Genomic DNA, 22,664 nt, shown 5'->3' with positions numbered 1-22,664 from the left:
GGTACTACATGTTAAACATTCCTTATTCCCTCCCGTTCATGGCCCAGGATGCATATGTCGTGACCGCAGGGATGTTCAGATCACAGGGGCTTATATCCCCAACGCATACAGGCCTTCGATTGTCAGGGTGTTCCTGTGGTGCTTTGAGTTTGGTCTTGTCCACCCAGTGTACGGAACTGCCCTGACCGTGTACGAATGTTAGATGAGTCACATGGGCACGGTTTGTCCGTGTCTATGATACCATGCCCCCCCCCATAATTCCTAACCGTGTGCGCTGATTGGCCGGCGTACCCGTTGTAGATCTTGTTATAGTAATTGCACACGGTCTGGTCAAACGGACCTATTTCCATTACTAACCCTCGGTATTCATGACCTGTCTCGCCATATTACATGGGTTTAACATTGCGTGACGGCTTTCACTGAGCCACGGACATGTCCGTTGCTTAGTTTGGGCCAGTCCCGCTCTGCTACACACATTTAACATGGCAGAACAGGTTGAACAGCTCAGCAACGGGGACATGGGGCACTCCGTCGCTGTTTAGTATTGAATCGCTATGTTGACTTTGTTTCACAGAGCGAGACAGTGTCGACATTGGTAACGGACATCTCGCGCAGTATGTCCGCACCACCGCGGGTGCCGTATGTCTGCGTTTGGGCGGCGGACAGGCATTATGCTGTGCCATTATGTCTGGGAATATATGGTTTCTTTCCATAGATGATATGTCATACTAGCAATGACCCGCGTCTGGGTGTGGGTACTGCTGTAGTTACCCACGGCAAGAGTGGCCTTAGGTCAAGTGGTGCCCTAGGCAGAAGGACTCCATGATGCCACCGCCACATCACCCGCTACCCCCGTCCTGGTCTACCTACACAAAATAAAGGCTGGAAAGGTGCCCCGAGTAGAGCGGCGCCCTAGGCGCCTGCCTAGTTGGCCTATGCCTAAGGCCAGCTATGTGTGTGGTCCCTCGAGCGTCGGACTCGGGAACGCACCACGTCTGCCGTGAGTATATCTAGCATTACCCACATCCAGGCATGGTTTATTGCTATGATGTTCCATGTGTACGGACACGTGTGTTTGGACAACCTACAATAGCTTCTGCTATTGTCATACAATGCTGTGGGTGGTGCCGGTTACCATACATATGCCTTCCTCAAAAGCCGAATTCACACTTCTGAACACTACTGTGGTCTCTTTTCAGGCACCTGAGCCACTGGTAAACATTACTCAAACTGCAGAATCACGTACATATGCCTTCCACCAGCACCTACAGGACTGCATGGATCAGGCAATCCCATACAAAACTGAGACTCTTTGTACCAAAGGCAAGCATCCGGTCTGGTGGACCCCAGCCATGAACAAGGTCTACAATGACAGGAGGTAGCTACTACAAGATAGAGCAGAATACTTGTAAGGTAAGACACCCTTGCTCATTGTATGTGAAGAACTACAAGCTGTCATGAAAGCATCCAAGGGAAATTCAACAGAGAAATCAACAAGGACTCGACAGACAATCATAAGGCCTTCTTTAGCTATGTTGGACACCTGGGAGGACACTCCCAGATATGCTCAGACTGGGTTCAGAATGATGTGAGGATGACTGAACCTACACACATTGCCAACATACTTGCTGACAGGTTCGGTGCTAACTTCTCCCCCCCCCCCACATGGAGAGATATCTATACCAGAGGATTGTAGATCCTGGAACATCTGTAACGCACAGGTGGGAAATGCTCTCTCCAAGGCAGTAAACACAGCATCCATGGGACCAGATGGTGTCCCAGCTGTGTACTCCATGAACTCAATGGGGAATTAAACCCACAGTTAGGACAGCTGTTTAATCTTAGCCTCACCTCAGGATACGTACCCAAGTAGTGGCACAAGGCGACTGTAGTCCCACTTCACAAGGATGGTGCATCCACTGACCCTGGTAATTACCATCCCATTAGCTTGACAAGCCTTATCTGCAAAGCCATGGAGAAGGATCATAATGGAACTCATACATAATGACATAGGGGACTTGCATACTTTGGATCCAACCCAGTTTGGCTTGGTCAAATGCAGATCATGCCTTTTAAACGTGTCTGACTTTTTAGGATCAGTCACCAAGGCCATTGATGAGGGCAAAGCAGTCCATACAGCCTACCTCGACCTGGCAAAGGCCTTCGACACAATACCCCCCTCAGGTATCATTGATAAACCCGTCAGCTTGAATGTAAATACATACTTCGCCAGATGGGTTGCAAACTGGCTAAGTGACAGAACCCACACAGTCATAGTTGCTGGCGCCATGTCATACTCACAGCTGGTCACAGGTGTTGTCCCACGGGGCTCAGTCCTGGGTCCACTATTTTTCCGCATCTACATTTCCAAAGTACAAGCAAACACAGGGGGGTTATGGCTGACAATGTTTGCAGATGACTGCAAACCGGGTGCCATAGTCGGACACACATCTGACACAGATATCCTTCAGAAGGGCCTCACAGCTATGGATAACTGGTGCCAGAGACATGGCCTACAGCTAATTGCCGGGAAATGCATAGTCATACCCTTCGGGAAGAACAAGGTTACCCGTAGCTACCACATAGGTGGCAATCCACTGAGCGCAGAGGGAGTTACCAGGGATCTGGGGACCCGGGTTGTCGGTAACCGTTTGTTCGACACACACGTTGCTAACGTAGTTAGGTAGACCTTCTACATTGCCCACCTAATCATGAAGGGATTCACATCTAGATCAGGGGAGGTCATTGTCCCCTTGTACTCATCACTCATTAGACCTATGATTGAGTACAATGCCCCGTTCAGAATGTATCTGACCCGACACCTGCAGTAGCTGGAAAGGCCCCGACAGTTCATCCACAAACGGATGCAGGGTCTCAGGAATATGTGTTATGCTGACCGACTGAAAGGGTTCCAGCTCTATTCAGTCGCATACCACTTGCCCAGAGGTGACCTGTGCCTGGCATACAAGGCCATGTCGAACCCGGATTTGATGACTATGCTTCACCTAAAGATTCTAGATCCCTCAGAAACACAAGGGCAGGTGACGTACACCTTGACACTGTCATTAATAGAACATGCTGGTGGGACAGATTCCTCACCCAGACACTCACTATGCTGTGGAACAACATCCCAGTACATGTGAGGCAGAGCACCTGGCTGGCCTTGTTTTAGTATTTTGACAAGGATGTCTGAATTGCTTTCTTCAACTAACCTTCTAAATGAATATTTACTTTACCACATTTTGAATCTTTACATTCCATTGATATATTTTACATTATTCATAATCATAAGGTTTATCTCTATATATTATGGTTCATTTATATTACTAGGTGTCTCTAGTTCTTTTAATATATTGGCACAATCCCTAGAACATATATATGTAGCTTATACACTCAGACATTTGGAAAACATTACGTTGGTTCTTCTTTCATATTTATACATATATTTTTATTTTCGCTGAAGAATATACATTTTGAAGCAATGTCTGATTTACTCACTGTGTGGAATCTGTAACCCGAGTAGAGTTTTTAGCTTGTTCACCTTTAAGGCATTCAATTAATACTTAGCACATCTAATTTACTGCCCAATTAAGGGTTTTAAATGTAGTAGGTTGAACTGCATTGTATGTATTCTGCAGAAGTCTGCTTATGAAGCAGACGAAAAGTGCTTCAATAAACTATGGTGACTGCATTTAATTCCTGGTGGGCTCTGAGTGATCACTGACCGTTTCTACAGTACCTCATTTTTGCTTTGGACTTTATCATCTGGTTCTCTGTGTTGTTTACATGGGGAATGTCAAGTGTAGTCCCTATGTGTATTACCTGTGTAATGCCTTACTGCTGCAGTGTAATTCCACCGGGTTTGCAGTTATGGGTGCCATCTTGTTCGTACGCTTGTCCATCCATGTGAACTGCCTACTGGACACTGGTATAGGGCTGTACACATTTCACACCTGCATTTAGCATTCTCCGGTGGATGCTTTGCATTATTATTAGGGAGTAAGGCAGGTACTACGCCCACATCCCTCCCACGGGGCGGGACAATGGATTATCTGCCAGACAACACAGAGCCCCATTTCTGCATACCCAAAATCCCATGGCTGCAATCCTCGACAGTACCCATTACACATCCTTCATGCGTGCGGGACTGGGATGTGGACGCACATGTATGGACACGTCAATCTGGGTATTTCTGTTCATATGTCCTGCATTTCATGGACACTTGTCATCAACCTTAAACACGCTGGTGGTGCATATGTCTAACTGTGCTGTAGTCACGGCTATAGCATCGTCTGTTGTTCGGAGACAGCTGGAGTGGGTTCTGTGAGAATGTATTTTTGGGTCCTTCAATGGACACCAATGTGCATATGTAAAGTTAGATGTTGCTGGACTATGTCCAACTGGCCAGTGCTTTTGACTGCTGATGTATGTTCCCCAATCGCGGATGTCTGTTTGATTACCCATTCTACGTGGTGCTACGTAACCAGGTGATTTAGTACTGTGAACAAATGGTGTACATCCAAAGATGCAGGTTAGCAACTGCTTCAAAGAAACCTCAGACGTCCCAATAGGACATATCCGTCACTGTATTTTCAACATAACACCACCAGAACATGTTGATCCCCTATGTATTCATTGAAGCATGTTTTCTTCATAGGTGGGGACGCCATAGTTTACATATCCTAGTTGACGTTGTGGGTGTGCCATTACTATGTGTTCCACAGGTCGCCCATCTGTTCCGCTGTATGGTAGCGAGTGCTCCCCATTTTGTTGCTGCCAGATTGAGTGCTGTGTACGCCGGTGTTTGCACGGCGGGCCAACTTTGTATGGGGAATGTCAACTGTAGTCCCTATGTATATTTCCTGAGTTATGCCTTACCGCGGCTGTGTAATTCCCCCGGGTTTGCAGTTGTGGGTGCCATCTTGGTCGTACGCTTGTCCATCCATGAGAATTGCCTACTGGACACTGGTATAGGGCTGTACACATTTCACACCTGCATTTAGCATTCTCCGGTGGATGCTTTGCATTATTTGTGGGGAGTAGGGCAGGTGCTACGCACACATCCCTCCCACGGGGCGGGACAAAGGATTACCTGCAAAACAACACGGAGCCCAGTTTCTACATACCCAGGATCCCTTGACTGCAACAGTCGACACTACCCATTACACATCCTTCATGTGTGCGGGACTGTGATGTGGACGCACTTCTATGGACTCGGTACCCTGGGTATTTCTGTGCATATGTGCTGCATTTCATGGACAGCTATCATCAACATTGAACATGCTTGCGGTGCATATGTGTAGCTGTGACGTGGTCACGACAATGAGTTCACGTGGGTGATGACGGAAGCTGGCAGGCATTCCATAAAGGAAAATTTTGGGGTCCTACAATGGACACCACTGTGCATATGTAAAGTGTAGAGCTTGTCGGACTGTGTCCTTGTGGCCAGTGGGTTTGACTGCTGCTGTGTGTTCACCAATCGTGGATGTCTGCTTGACTACCCATAGTGTGTAGTGCTACGGAAACCATGTTTTCCGAGACCAGAACCCAATGGTGTACATCCAATGTTGCAGGTTAACAACCGCTTTAATTAATCCCCCGAGGTCCCGGTTGGGAAGTATCGCCACTTTATTGTGGGAATAACACCTCCAGACTAGGTAAATCACGGGAACTTTAGCCCGGTCTTAGCGGCCATTTGCAAGTGTAATTAGCAGACACGTGTCAATACATGTATGATAATACATATTGTCATGCCGAAGTTAATCTATGTTATTTGGACAATGGCTTCTGCTATTGACATCCATTGCTGTGAGTGTTGCCGGTTACCATACACATTGCTTGCTCAGAGGCAGAATTCACAATTCTGAACACTACTGTGGTCTCCTTTAAGGACCCTGAGCCAGTGGTCAACAGTACTGCAGCCACTGCATCACTCACATATGCCGTCTACCGGTACCTACAGGACTGCATGGATCAGGCATTCCCTTACCCAACTGTGGTTCATTGTACCAATGCCAAGCATCCAGTGTGGTGTACCCCAGCCATACACAAGCTGTACAACGAGAGGAGGTGGCTACTACAAGGCGGAGCAGACACCTTGTGAGGTATGACACCCTAGGTCATTATATGTGTAGAGCTACAGGCTGTCATGACATGGTCCAGGGCACGTTCCACAGATATATCTACATGGACCTGGCTGACAATCATACAGCCTTCATTTGCTATGCTCGACACCTGGGAGGTCACTCCCACATATGCTCTGACTGGGTTCACGATGATGTGGAGTTTACTCAACATACACACATTGCCAAAATACGGGCTGACAAGTTCGGTGAGGACATCTCCACACCCTCCCCCCACATGAAGAGATGTCTGTACCAGCGGTTTGTGGTCCCCAAATGTTCTGTGACACACGGGTGGGACATGCTCTCTCCAGGGTAGTGAACATAGCATCCATGAGACCAGCTGGTGACCCGACTGTGTACTCCATAGGTTCATAGGTTCATAGGTTCATACTAGGCTATCTGCCCGAGGGCATTTACAAGCCTAGCCCATAGTTTTGTGGCTTACGCCACCCCTTTAGTATGGGGAACTATACCCATTATTTTGCTGTGCCTCTGTTAAGCAGTGACACTGAGGTAATCCCTGGGGTATATCTGCGATCTCCCATCCATTGGTCAAGATTTCTCTTGAACAAGGCCAGCGAGGTGATCTGCCTCACATATACCGGGATTTTATTCCACAGCATAGGGAGTCTTTGGGTGATGAATCTATCCCTCCAGCACGTCCTATTAATAGCCGTGTCGAGGTTTAAGTCTCCCGCCCTTGTGGCTCTGACGGATCTAGATTTTTTGAGATGAAGCATATTCATCAAATCTGGGTTTGACATGGCCTTGTATGTTAGGCAAAGGTCACCTCTGAGCAAGCGGTGCGACTGAATAGAGCTGGAGTTCTTTCAGTCGGGCAGCATAGGACAGATGTTTGAGACCCTTTATCCTTTTGGTGAGGAACTTTTGTGGCCTCTCCAGCTGCTGCAAGTGTCGGGTCAGATACATTCGAATGGGGCATTGTACTCAATCATTGGTCTGATGAGTGATGAGTATAGGGAGACTATGACCTCCCTTGATCTAGATGAGAATCCCTTCATGATAAGGTGGGAAATGTAGAAGGTCTTCCTAACTACTTTAGCTACATGGGTGTCGAATGACAGACTACTATCAACCTGGGTCCCCAAGTCCCTGATAACTTCTTCTGTACTCAGTGGATTGCCACCTATTTGGTAGCTAGGGGTAACCTTGTTTTTCCCGAAGGGTATGACTATGCATTTTCTGGCATTTAACTTTAGGCCATGGCTCTGGCACCAGTTATCCATTTCTGTGAGACCCTTCTGAAGGATATCTGTGTCAGATGTGTTTTCTACTATGGCGCCCAGTTTACAGTCATCTGCAAACTTTGTCAGCCATAACCCTCCTGTGTTTGCTTGTACTTCGGAAAAGTAGATGGCAAACAAGAGTGCAGGACTGAGCCCTGTGGTACACCACTTGTGACAGGCTTTGAGTCTGACATGGCGCCAGCAACTCTGACCCTGTGGGTTCTGTCACTCAGCCAGTTTGCAACCCATCTTGTGATGTATGGGTTAACATTTAAGCTGATGAGTTTTTCAATGATACCCGAGTGGGGTATTGTATCAAAGGCCTTTGCCAGATCGAGGTAGGCTGTATGGACTGCCTTTCCCTCATCAATGGCTTTGGTGACTGTTTCGAAAAAGTCAACCAAGTTTAGAAGGCATGATCTGCCTTTGACAAAGCCAAACTGGGATGGATCCAAAGTCTGCAAATTCCCTATGTCTTTATTTATGAGGTCCATTATGATCCTCTCCATGGCTTTGCAGATAAGACTTGTCAAGCTAATGGGCCGGTAATTTCCACTATCTCATTGAGGATTTAGACCCACAGTTAGGACAGCTGTTTCTTTGTAGCCTCACCTCAGGTAACGTACCCAGGTTGTGTCGCATGGCGACTGTAGTCCCACGTCACAGGGCCAATGCCTCCACTGACCCTGGTTATTACTGTCCCATTACCATGAGGAGACCTATCTGCAAAGACATGGGGAGGGATCATACTGCGGCTCGTAGATGAAGGCATAGGGGACCTGCATACTTTGCATCCAACACGGTTTGGCTTGTTCAGGGGTGGTTCATGCGTTTAAAGCATGGTTCACGTTTTTGGGACAGTCACCGAGGCCATTGATGGGGGTCTTGCAGTCCATACAGCCTACCTCGACCTGGCAAAGGCCTTCAACACATTACCCCCCTCAGGTATCATTGATAAACCCATTGGCTGGGATGTGAACACGTACATCACAGGATGGGTTGTAAACTGGCTATGTGATACAGCCCACGCGGTCATAGTTGCTGGCAGCATGTCGGACCTACTGCCTGTCACAGGCGGTGTCCCATGGGTCCCTTCCCTGGGTCCACTCCTCTCATACATCTACATTTCCACAGTACAGGCACACACAGGGGTGTTATGGGCAACATTGTTTGTAGATGACTGCAAAACAGGTGCCATAGTGGGACGGACATCTGACACAGATATCCTTCAAAGGGGCCTCCCAAATATGCATATCTGCTGTCAGGGACATGTCCCACAGCTAAATGCAAAGTAATGCAACATCATACCTGTCGAGGAGTACTACGTCACCCCTCTCCAGCATATGGGTGGAAGTCCACTGAGCGCAGGGGTGATTACCAGGGATCAGGGGACAGAGGTTGTCGGTCACCATTCGTTCAACACACACGTTGCTATCGTGGTTCGGTGGAACTTCTACATTGCCCACCTGTTTGTGCAGGGATTCACATCTACATCAGCGTAGGTCATTGTCTCCTTGTACTCATTACGTGTTACACCTATGATTGACTACATTGCCCCATTCGGAGGGTATCTGACCCGACACCTACAGCAGCTGGGAAGGCCTCATAGGTTAATTGTCATACAGATGCAGGGTGTCATGGATTTGTGTAATGCTGCCCCACTTGTAGGACCCCTGCCCCATTCAGTCACATACCTGTTGTTCAGTGTTGACCTGTGCCTGACATACGAGGCCATGTCAACCAATATGTCATGTCTATGCTTCACCTACTGTATCTGCATCCCTCAGAACCACAAGGGCAGGTGACATGAACCTTGTCACGGTCATTAATAGGATGTGTTGGAGTGACACATACGTCACCCGGACACTCACAATGCTGTGGATCTACATCACAGTACATGTGAGACAGAGATCCTTGCTAGCCTTGTTCGGGGGTATGTTGTCCATTGGATGGGGGATTGCAGATATAGGCCAGGGATTACATCATTATCACTGCTTGACAGAGGTACAGCAATATCATAAGCATTTTATCTCCAGCCCAGAAGGTTGGCAAAGGAATCCTAACTATGGTGTAGGGTTATGGCTGAACTTGGGTCGATGGCCTACCCTGTACCTATGGACCTATGAACCTATATTCATAGTTTGTCCCATTTACACTTGTCTATCCCCTATCCTCTTTCTCATGTGTATATTTCTGTGGCACGTGATTGTCCTCTGTATAACTTGCAGGTATGCTGTCTACAGTGCACATACGTCACGGTTGATTACAGTGTATCTGTGTCCCTAACACTGTGATACTGAGGACTACCACACATCCTTCACAACATTATATGCATATGTCCATTCTATTCTTCTTTGGCCTATGGGGGGGGGTGTTAAGGCAACGATTACACATGTCCCTGTTTGTGCATGCTTCATGGTGGTGTTTGACCAGCCTCCGTTGCAGTCGTGGGTTGGACGGTAGTGTTTCTGTGTGTTTGGCATGTGTTTTTATTGCCGTTACATCTGTGGGAGGTGTGGTTAGCACATGTTCCTCTTTGCAGGGAGCCCCATCCTGGGGTTTTGTGTTTGCATCTGCACTTGGCACGTGCCATATGTCCTGTGCTATTCCCACAGTCGTGTATGCCTTCATGCACTACTACTGCATGTTACTGGCTGTTTGTATGTGGTACACATGGTGATTGTGGTGGTTGGCTTGACCTATTCCCATGCTAGAACATACACATCTGTCAATTACGTTGTTTAAATCAAACTGTAACACTCATTAGTCTTTTCAAAATGACAGTCAATAACACAGGAAGCTCAGATTCACAACGTTTTAATAGTGTGCACCAGGAGGCAGATAACTATGCAGTACAAGTATAGAGTTTTGTCTGACTCTATACAAGAAACAGCTGTATGAGTATTGTGTTTACAATCATCTTTTGCCCACCTTAATGATGTGGTCAGTCACAGGGCGTTTACATCACTATAGTCCACAATATTGTATTCCTACAACAGTGCTAAGGTAATGCTTATTAAATGTTTTCCCATGAGAATAGCACAGCCTTGTGAGCCACATAGTCAATTAGAATGTCCTTCTGTAAATTCTGCTCTGTCAAGGTTCCAAGCCTGTTCAGATATGATCGTCAGTTCACTTCCTACTAGGTTCCTTTGTCTCTCTGGTGAGCAGCTGTAGTCTGTCTTAGATAGAGCTCACAAGGCCATCCTCCTCAGTGGAAGGATGAAAGATATACCTGTACATACATTTATTATTCTCTAACCCAGCAGATGACTAATGCTGAATGACATACGCCTGCTGCACTGGTTACTGCCAGGGTCAGGGTTCGATCACACTGCAGCTACACTACAGGCAATTACATGCATGATAAGTTCTACTGCCATATTGTAAAATAGAATAATATGCATTATACACTATTTGCTTCTAAACTAGCACGTCATATATATGTTTAAATATATATTTTCTAACATTCTCCCTCCTTTGATTGCTTCTATTCTATCCAGAAACATATACAACATTATTTCATTCCCTAGCCTCTTCCTCTCTGGAACGTTTAACTAGGCAAGTCATTTGTTGTACATTTCAGAAAGGATTTCATTTGGTATTAACAAATCCCACTACAGGTCTTGATACATAGTCTCGGTTACAGATACGTCGACAGAGTCCCTGACTAATACTTTCATACAAAGTATCCCACAACAGACACATGCTCCCAATATGAGCAGAACAACACAAATGGCAATCAAGATATTCAGTATGAGTGAACCCCATCCACCAAATGGTTTCTGGAAATAGTTTGTCAGTGGGTTTGGGCCTGGTTCCGCCATGGCTGATACCTGCTGTATTACCTCTAGGTGGGCGTTGATATCATGCTTATTCTGTGGTACTTAGACACAGCGGTCTTCTTTGATAAGCGCGCAAGTACCACTTCTCACCGCCAGGGTGCAGTCGTGAGCCATTACATTTTGTGACACAACAGTTCTCATTGCATTCAGTTCATCAGTCACAAGTTCAAGAGCGAAAAGTCGCATTGCTCATTCCTCCGAGAGGTTTTGACAACTTCCTCAGTTCCCTGATTGATTTCACTGCTCCACAAGCTGGGATTGTTCCAGCCCAGGATATAACACTGTCACTCAAGTCCATATGAGTCAATATTCCTTTATCTCTTGCAGAAGAATGATTTTTCAGAACAGCTTCCATTTCACCCACTGGATTCGTAGGTTTCTCGACTGAGTTCCCAGTTCTTCGAGCTATATCTCTTACAGTTCGTTTCGTACCCAGAGGCAATTCTGCAGTATGTCATATGACTGGAGCCAGATAACCCAAAAAACAACTGCTGGACCAATTCTCAGGTAACCATTGATATGCTTTTTTCCCACAAACAAAATAACAATATTCTACTTTACTACTGATGCGGGTTAACTCTGCATGTAACATTTTCCTGTCTATAACAGAGGACTGTTTATACAATTCAGGATGTTTCTGCACATCTTTCCACGTTGTTCTCATTAAGCTTAAATACAAATCATGAATGGTGCTACAACTAGTACTGTGATCTTTGGCTGTTATATGACATTTGTAAGACACAGTTATGTTACAATTACTCCCACCAACTTGGACTGTATCATGTTTATGAAAACAAACAATTCCTTTTTGTGTAACAGGTAAGTACAGTGCCACTTTGTCCTGTGATCTCACAGAGCCTGTATCAAAGTGTAAATATTCACAAGTCTCAATCTATCCCCAAGGGGACAACATACATCGGAAGTCCTCCATATGATGTAGGTATGGCAGTACAAACACAGCAATTTGGAATGTTCATAGTCTGTACATGCACACGCGTCATGCCTAGATATGTGTTGAAGTTTGGATGCCACTCTGTGGCCAGTTCATCACGTATCACTATTTGTATCTGTGTAGTTATATGCAGGAAAGGTCCCAGCAAATGTAAAGTCACCACAAACATGGTTAATAGGTGTATGATCAGTAGGACAGTAAACCAAATGTCTTTGGGGTTGCTTTGTATTGTTATACACTCTGGCCCGGGTGATTCTGTCTCTATGGTATATCGGCTACAACATGTAAATCAGACTTAATATCCTTCACCGGTTTGAAAAAGGTGAGGTGAACCCAGGATGACCTTTCCGCAAACTTTACTGCAGTAGGCGTTGCCAACAGTACCTGGTACGGACCTTCCCACGTTGGACTCGGCAAGTTACTTTTTGGATAACAGTGAAACACACCCAGGATACTGGAGTCAGCTATGCGTCCGGCTTCGCTTGCTCTTTATCTGTAAAAGAGTTTAACTGCAAAACAGTGTTATTGGTTAACAATCCTCTCATGTAACTTGCTAATGAGCCATCGACCTCCAGCTCTGCAGGCATGACAGCTTTCCACTGTGGCACATAATATGCCATTCCAAATACTACTTCGAAGGGGGTCAAACCCTTTACATTTGGAACTGTTGTCATGCTCAGCAATGCTAGAGGTAGACAGCAAATCCAACTCGTCTGGGTGTCACCCATCAACCTCCTCAACTTATTTCTTGGGATCCCATTGTACCTCGCCACCAGTCATGCTGACTGTGGGTTGTACATGCAATGATTATTCATGGAAATCCCAAATAATCCCCCAGGTTGCTGGATTGTCTGGTTCACAAAATGTGTTCTATTGTCACTGTAGCTTCTTTACAGTATGCCAGATCTAGGGATACTTTATTTTACTGGGACCTTTGCCACTGTTGCTGCATCTGGATTCCTGGTTGGGAATGCTTCTACCCATTTTGATAATATATCTATAATCACTAAACAGTATTTCTTCCCTTCACATTTATTCAGCTGTATAAACTCCATACAAATAGTATGGAACGGTTATGGTGGTGTAGGGAAACCCACTCCCTTCGGTTGAAATGCTCCCTGTGCATGATGTTTACTGCAAATATGACATGCTGCTCATGATGTTTGTATGTGGTTCCTAATTCCGTATGTTAGGAATATTCTGTTAACCAACTGTACCATCCCCCCTGTTGAGACATGGCTCTACCCATGGCTCAACAAAGCCGCATATCTGAATACATTAGACGTTAATATTGGCTTTCTCACTGTGGATATGTACAGTCCGTCTTCAAGGATTGCTCCTCGTCATACCCACGTCTGCTTTTCTGCTTTCGTAGTTGATGTTTGCATTGTTTATAACATTTCTACATCTAGAATGTCTGAGGATTGTCATTCCTCATTCAAAAAGACACTTTCCGACTGTGAGGCTGCTTGTTTTGCAGCTGCATCAGCTCGTGCCTTACCTTTCCTAATGTTATCCTGTTGCTTTGTATGAGCTGCACATTTACAATTAGCTACTTTAGTGGGTAACTGAATGGAATCTAATGAATTCAAGATCAATTGCGCATGATTAATCGGTTTACCAGTGGATGTTATCATTCCCCTATTCTTCCACTGCTGCACATAAACATGCACTGTAGAGACAGCATACTGACTATCGGTATAGATGTCCACACATCTGTTTTTCGCTAGAGTGCAAGCACATGTTAAAGCTATCAATTCTGCTGCTTGAGCAGACACGTTATGCTGCAGGGGTTGGGCTTCTACAATTTCATTATCAATAACTACTGCATAACCTACTTGATTCTTTCCTGTAGGACTCTTTCTACATGATCCGTACACATAAACTGTCACCTCTGCATCATCTAAGGGTATATCAGTGATATCCTGTCTGTGTAGAGTTATTTGCTCCATTTCCTGTAGGCAACTGTGTGGTGTGCCATACACAGGTGTCGGACATGACGTTGATAGGTTTAATGTTGTACAACATTCAATCACCATATGAGGTTGACTCAGGGGTATGGTCAAACAAGAAAGATGTCTAGCACGGGTCAGGAATGCTATTTTCTCTTGCAGCAAAATGATCGCAACTGCATGAGACACTCTCACAGTGAGAGGGTGGAATAATAACATTGATGCCGAGGCCTGTACTGCCATGGGTGCTGCAACAACTGCCTGTACACAATGTGGCACTGACCATGCCACTGTGTCCAACTGCGATGAGTAGTAAGCTATGGGGCGTTGCTTACTTCCATGCTGTTGCATCAAGACTGACGTCATATATCCCTGCTTACAATCTACAGTCTGAAAACATCTGTTATGATTATTCGGCAGACCTAAAACAGATGTTGAAGCTATCAATCATTTTAGTCTGCAGAAAGCTGTTTCTGCTACTGGAATCCAGTGTAGTATATCTTGTGCTGCCATAGGTGTATTAAAGATTAAAGCAGACAATAGAGCAGATTCCAAAGCATTGTTTGGTAACCAGCTTCGACAAAAGTTAGTCGGCCCAGGAAGGACATCATTCCCTTCTTGGTAGTTGGCTTGGGTGCTTGTGAAATTGCTGCCTTCCTATCGTCATCTAATGTTCTACCCTCCTTGGATACCACATATCCCAGGTCATTGACCTGTATTCTCCGTAGTTGCAATTTATGCTTGCTTAATTTATGTCCCTGTTCTGCTGAATATTTCAATAATGCTATTGTATCTTCCCTACATTGCTGCTGGGTAGGGGCCGCAAGCAGGATATCATCCACATAAAGTAAAACTTGACTGGCCCCGGGTGGAGTAAACACCGGAATGTTGCTAGCCATCTCCTGTGCAAATATCGTTGGACTTTCACAGTATCCCTGCGATAGCCGGGTATGGCTGTATCTGTTACCCTGAATGTAAATGCAAAACAATACGGACTATCTGGATGTATAGGTATTGAAAAGGAAGCATAGCTTATATGTACCACGGTAAGATACTTCTGTGGTGGGTTCATAGCATTCAATATAGTGTGTGGGTCTGGCACCATCGGTACCCTAGGTATTATTACATGATTTACAGCTTGTAAATCCTGTACCATCCGCCATTCCCCCTTTGCTTTTCTATCAGAAGATACAGGGGTATTGCATGGTGAATAGTGATTACTTTGTAGATGGGGAATTCCCTCTGTGACTTTCCAGATATCTTCTGGTGTCCACGGTCTATACACTAAGGGAGTTGGGTCCTGGCCTTCCTGTCCTGCCTGCGGGTTCGGTACTTCAATTAATTGACAGATATCCTCACTCTGTTCTAGTGACTCTCTTCTTACTTGAGTGTCCCTAGGTATTTTACGAGTTTGGGATGTGGTTTCAATAGCTTCTCTTACAATTGGTCGTTGTGATACCTCTGTTGCCACAGGATAACGTGGGGGGGACTAGCCTGCCCTCCCGCTTCATATCCTGGATGTGGTATCGGAGGTGGTAGAGGGGGGTTGGGCTGTCGCTACTACTGTATTATTATCTTCTTTGTGTACGTATGATGCTTTCGCATTTTTTGTGTTCTGTTCCCTTCGGTGCACTACCTCAATCCACCTATGTGCTTGAGGGATACCCAATTGTCGCTGTTTTTTAGCCTGCACATCTTAGGGTTGCCACCTTTTCAAATGCACAAAGTGGGACATTAGTGTTAGGAACGTCGGATTTTGCAGGGCAAAACATACCCGCGGCCAGTACAAAGGACAGCAATTCACTTTTTGCCAGAATAGCAACCTATTCTTGTAGCATTTGAGTTGCTTATTCTGTTTATTATGATATTTTGGTGTTTCAGATACAAAATAACTGTTTTATGCTACCATTAAAGAAGATATAGGAAATATTTTTGTCCTAAGATATCAGGACATTTGCCATTTGTTCAGTTTGTTTGCAGGACACAACTGGCCAAAGAGGGACTGTCCCTCGCAAAGTGGGACAGGTGGTTACCCTAGAACATCTGCGTCACACTTTAAGTGATTCCAATGTTTCACTAACGATATTTTGTCTAATATACCATCAATGTCATATTTATTACCCCATTTTGCAGAATATCTCACATTATGTGCTCTCTGCAATTGCATATACTTCACATCACCCGTCAAACGCGGATCTCACGATCTCTTAGTGCACTAATCTCCCATGTCTTCTACACGACTGTTACGTAACCCTTCTCTCGTACCACGTGGTATCTCCTTCGATGTATCCACTGTAGTGTCTACAATGACTATTTACTCTACTCTGTGTTCCCCTGATCTATGTCCAAATTTAAAACTACTTGGATTGGTCTTCGACCTGCTATCACAACTGTTAACAGAAACACAATGTAGCCTGGTCCCTGATCTACAATAGAGACAAAGAGGCAAACTCTCCTTACCTGAGCCTCCTGTTTATGACTGCACGTTTTCTTCTTGGGATCCAGTTTTCCACTTTTCAGCCACAGATCAGACAGTGGACAGCCTCTTTACACACAACAATTCAGTCGGAGGTCTTTTCACTCAAGAAGAACCATTTAGGCAAATTCTCCTGCGCAGATGTCTAACCACCCATGCACTCTGACCTGTAGCTTACCAAGGGAATTCCGGCTAAGAAGGACCACAATGTCAAATAAGTTGTTAAAACCAGACTGTAGAAATCAGTAGGCTTTTCTAAGTGACAGTCAATAACACAGGAAGCTCGGGTTCACAACGTTTTAGTAGTGTACACAGGCAGGCAAAAAACTATACAGTCCAAGTATGAGAGTTTTGTCTGACTCTATACAGTAAGCAATTTCTTTATATAGTGTTTACAATCAGCTTTTGCCCACCTTACTGACGTGGTCAGTCACAGGGCATTTCCATCACTATGGTCCGCAATATTCTATTCATACGAGGGTGCTGAGGTAATGCTTTTAAAATGTTTTCCCATGAGAATAACACAGCCTTGCAAGGCACCTGGTCAGTTACAGTGTCCTTCTGTAATTGTTGCTGTTTCAAGGACCCTGGACTGTTCCGATATAATAGTCAGTTCATTTCTTAATACGTTCCTTTGTCTCTCTGGTAAGGAGTTGTACTCTATCTTCGATAGAGCTCACAAGGCCATCCTCCTCAGTGGAAGGGAGGATGTTATACATGTACATACATTTATTTTTCTGTAACCCAGCAGATAATTAATGCTGAGAGACATAAGCCTGCTGAACTGGTTACTGCCAGGGTCAGAGTTCGATCACACTGCAGCTAAGCTTCACCAATTACATGCATGATCATTTCTACTGCCATATTGTACAGTACAATTCAATGCATTATATAGTATTTTGCTTCTAAACTGGCACTTCATATGTGTTTCTATATATATTTTTCTAACAACATCCATCCAGCCTTATGCATGTTGTTCCGTCCTTTACCTTGACCGTGTGTGTTTGGCCGTCCAGCAACGCTACTCTCCACATGTGATGTCCCACCTTCCCCTTCTGTGCCTGTGGCACCCTGTTAGGACGTCCTGTTTGGTAGGCACATGTTCCGCTATATGTGTTTCACTTGTCTGCATAGCTAATCATCGTTGTGGTGGTTCAACATCCCGACTTGTCCACATGTGTACAGTTATGTGCACCGTGGCGTGTGCAAACCTATAGGGTTTGGACGGGTACATACCACATGCGGGATGTACACATTCTGCAGACACATTCACATGCAGCCATTTCCATATCTGTACCTGAGGCGGGTTGGTGACATGTGGGGTACATATTTGCCTGCGTGGCACTGCCTAAAACAATACTTCTTACCACATTTCAGGTATGCCCATTGTGTGTAGGTGTGTAGCTGCACAAGGCTGCTAGCTGGTTTGGGTGCACAGGCGTACATGGGTGGGACTTACATGCTACAATGGGGCTATTGTGTATTACATTTGCATGCATGGGTTCTGCTTCTGGATATTACGCTTAGACATACGCCGTCCTGTGTATGCGACAAACACGTTGCTGGGTGTGGGACATGTTGCTATGCACATGTTTGCCTGTGTTTAGGGTATCTTGGTTCCTTCCTGTTGTTATGTCGACACAGCTACCCGGCTGTGTACTCTCACTACTGCTTGTGACCATTATGGTTGCCACCTTTTCCAATGCCCATAGTGGGACATCTTTTGTGGAAACATCGGATTTTGCAGGACAACACATACCCACAGCAAGTAGAGTTGACAGAACTTCACTTTTTTGCCATAATATATGCTTATTCTGGTAGCATTTGGGTTCCTTATTCGGTTTCTTATGCCATGTATGTGTTTCATATACAAAATATATGTTTTATGCTACTATTACAGGTATATTGAGGGAATATTTTTGCCCGGAAATCTCAGGTCATTTGCCATTCTTCGATTTTTGGCGGGACACAACTGTCCAATGAGGGACTGTCCATAGCAAAGTGGGACAGCTGGTAACCCTGGTGACCATGCCCATGTCGCTACTGGGGCTGCCACCTTTTCCAGTGGCTAAGGTGGGACATTTTCGGGACTCACATCAGATTTTACAGGACGACACATACCCACGGTCACTACATAGCATAGAACTTCACTTGTTTGCCTAAATAAAAGCTTATTGTTGTAGCAGTTTGGTTGCTTATTCTGTTTCTTGTGACATTTAGGTATTTTAGTTACGGAAATAACCATTTCATGCAACCATTACATAAAATACGGGATATAATTATGTCCTACAATCTTGGCACATTTGCCGTTTTTAATATTTTTTATCGGGACACAACTGCCCATAGAGGGACTGCCCCTCGCAAAGTGGGACAGGTGGTAACATTAGTCGCTACTCCTATGTCGGTGCGTCGCACTGACATGCTGCGGTACACCTTCTCTGGGTATGCCCACTGATGGTGCATTGCGGGACGAACACGGTGTTACGCGTATCCTTTGTTCCTTGGACGGGTACACTTAGGGCTTCGTGGGTTGTGTTTGCTTCTCCGTTTTGTTGGGACGGGTACTATGTTGCATACTCTACGTGCGTTTCATTCTGCACGGGCCCTGGCTGGTGCCATTACTATTATGGGCGGACCGTGGCAGTCAGCACTTTAGGTTGTTCATCGCCTGCCGGCTTAGCCACGCCTCTGGATGCATCCTACTTGGGCTCGCTCACGTACACTACTCACGTGTCTGTGGTTGCGGCGCGCACTCATTACTATGCATATGGCGCTACTACGCCGAATATTCACTGCACCGCCGGCGCAGGCCTTACACCGGCCTTGCGCCGAGCTTCATGAATCCCGGGGCTTGACTACTGGCAATAATTGTTTGTAATCCCTTCTTCATAGAACTGTCTTGTAGAGAAACGTTTGAGTAACTCATGTCAGTTCTGATATGTGACAAGCTGTAAAACTTTTGAATGGAATTATCTCCAGAAAATAATTTTGAAGTTGAAAGTTCTTCTTAATTATAATCCCACAGTATTAAGGTAGATATCAGGGAAAAAAAATGTTCAAGATTTTTTACAATAAAATGATGAAATCCTGTCAGAAAAAAAAATCTTTTAAAGCAGAGCAGTGAAGTCGTGCTATCTGTTTGGCATCCTTGGCCACACCTCTGTTCATTTTTCCAGGTCTTATGAGAAAGTAGCTTTCTTATCATGTGACCCAGATGATATTCTTTCAACAGCTGACCCTCCATTTTCTGCTTTAGTCCTCCAGACTGAGGAAAAAGCTACACACAATCCAAACTGGTCCAAGGCAAAGTGAATAACTTATCTATTAATCACTTAGTGAAAGTGAGGGGAAAAAACAGCACAATGCATTTTTTCAATACTCCCTGTGTTCAATTCAAGATCACAGGGAAGCCAGAGTCCATCTCAGTATTCAGTTTGTATAACCTGAGTATCTTCTTTTTTAATTTCAAAAACAGAAACATGCAGAACCCTATTGTTTTTATGTTTAGTTTACATTTCGTTCTGTTTTGCTGCTATTTCAGCTGGTACTGGGCACTTATACAATGCATTATTCAAAATTTTCATAAAAATATTTTAAATATAAAATGTTTTGAAAATAATTATAAACTTGGCAACAGGTCATAGAGCAGGTACCAGGAATAAATCCAGAAATCCAACTATACGTTAAGAGTAAATATTGCTTTGTCTCTTCAATGCCTGCATCCAGATAGAAGGGAGGCAGTTCTAAATATTTTATTTTTAAATTCTGAGTCAGATAAGACTGTAAGCATATTTTGCATTTACTTTGAGCCATACATTCTGTTTGTTCATTTATCTTAAGATGAAATACTAAGCATGAATTGATTATATATGGCTAATTAAGTAAATTTTATTATTTATTATTTATGTTTAAGCTAGGTTTTACATTTTCTCAGTATAACTGATGAAGGAAATGTGCCCCAAAATGTTGTATCTGAATAAAGCAGTTGTCATCAGTTCCTGGGGTGCTTGTTTGATTTTTACTGCATTGAAAATAACTTACATAATGGTGAGCAGAGAATTGTTTGTTGAGATTGCCTAACTAGCTCTAGCTAAAGCATTGAATCTTTGTATGTTTTAAATACAATTCACAGGTAAATATGTTGTCTATCAAGCAAACAGTGGGTTGAAAATTAAAGCTGCCCATTAGGGAAAGAGTTGTATTAAAAATGTACAAAAAAATTATCATGTAATAGGCTTTCTTTGTAGATGCATTCTACATTATTAATGAAAATAAAAGGACCTGCAGCACAGTAGGTGTGTAGTATAAAAACACTAAGCATGGTCTTCACTACAAATGAACAAATAGATACTAATATGCCAACTAGCTGTAGTGACTTATGTTGTTTATTAGAATGCTTGATGAATAAAGAGCAGAACTGGAAATAACACCTGACTGTCCAACCAGCTAAACAGCAACTTATTTCAGGTGAACAATTTATTCCTGTATGAGAGAAGCTCTGGTAACATACTAGAGCTATGGTGCAGATTCTGACTGGTAGAGTTCTCTGTCTGGCATATGTACTTTTCAACTGAAATGTATGATATAATATGCCTCTGATATCATTCAAATGACCATCATGGTAATGCTGCCAGTAGCTCTCTGTTGCTAAAAAGAGGGGATATGCCATTTTCCAGCTGCTGCACTACAATGACCTCTGTTAAGTGAGCTCACGGTGCACAAAAAGAGGTTATCTTTCCAAGGTGAATATGAAACCCAAACAGGTGACCTGAGTTGGGCATGGGGGTACCGCCATATGAAATGTTATGGCCTGGCTGATTCTCTGCTGAATGAACAAGTCCACAGTGTATATTGCTGTGCTGCCCAATAATTTATATGCATTGGCATGAATGATCAGATGAACTGAGAAACAGAAACACTTGAAGGAATTTTAAATATTAGAATGCTCTTCTTCTTATCAGCATAGACATTACTAGATTGCTGCATGTCTGATTGTAGTATAATCTGTAGTCAGTATATGCATTATATTTTCTTACACCACAAATTTCTTGTCTAGAAATAAAAGTTGACATACTGTAATGAAAGATAATACATTAGAGCAAGCTGCATGAGGAGATCAGGTCATGAGCATTTGTTATGGATAATATTTTCTTTCTCAGTAAATTTATGCTGTTAGCACTTCTTGAATACTTCATCTGATTCTATAGAAGAACACCTCTTAAAAATCATCAAAACAGAGATTAGGACAAGGCATTGGGCCATATTAAACATGCTTAATGGATTTCTTAATTTAAGGACTACTTTCAACAAGAAACTATTACAAAACTAAAGTTTATTAATGGCATTTCATGAATGAAATTTTGAAGCTTAGTGCATGGTTTTATACCATAGAATACTTACAAATAAAGACATATAGAAAAAGAAAATATAACATTCCACACATCTAAATTACACATTCATACAAGATCAAAAAAAATACTTGGAAACCACAGTAGAAGAAACATTTCATCTTATTTTACAAAATCTCCTGCTCCTTCCAAATACTGTAAGGCATGAACTTAGTTCATGAACTTAATGTGGTTATCTGCATTATGTGAAATTATTTTATGCAATTCATAGGTTTATACTGATGAGTTAAGGCAATAAAACACTGCAAAATCATACAGGTATGTGTTCTACCACACAGGTAATAGAACGCCATCTTTGGATGTCAGTTTCATTCATCAGGACACTTTGTGTGCATTTTACAAAGATTGTACTAAATTAGTCTTCTGCAAAGTCTCTTGTCTATCTGAATGCTAATATAAAGCAATGTATTTTTGTATCGGATCCAATTTTATTTAACAGCTCTGATAACATTTCCAAAGTAAATAATATCAAAAAAGACTAAGAGTAAAGGCCCCAAATTAAATTGTAGGTACAGTGTCTACTGTTACATAGGATTAATGAAAACACTTGAATAGTTCTCTGGAGAGAAAGCATTCTGTAATTTAGAGGCTGACTGAGAAAATGTTCTGATTTCTGTTCTCTTTTACTGAAAATGAGATACTACCAGCAAAGCAGCAGG

Source organism: Protopterus annectens, chromosome 6.part0, assembly GCF_019279795.1.
Source record: "Protopterus annectens isolate FY-2018-M chromosome 6.part0, PAN1.0, whole genome shotgun sequence".
In the NCBI taxonomy this organism is placed as follows: domain Eukaryota; kingdom Metazoa; phylum Chordata; order Ceratodontiformes; family Protopteridae; genus Protopterus; species Protopterus annectens.
This window is presented reverse-complemented; position numbering follows the sequence as displayed.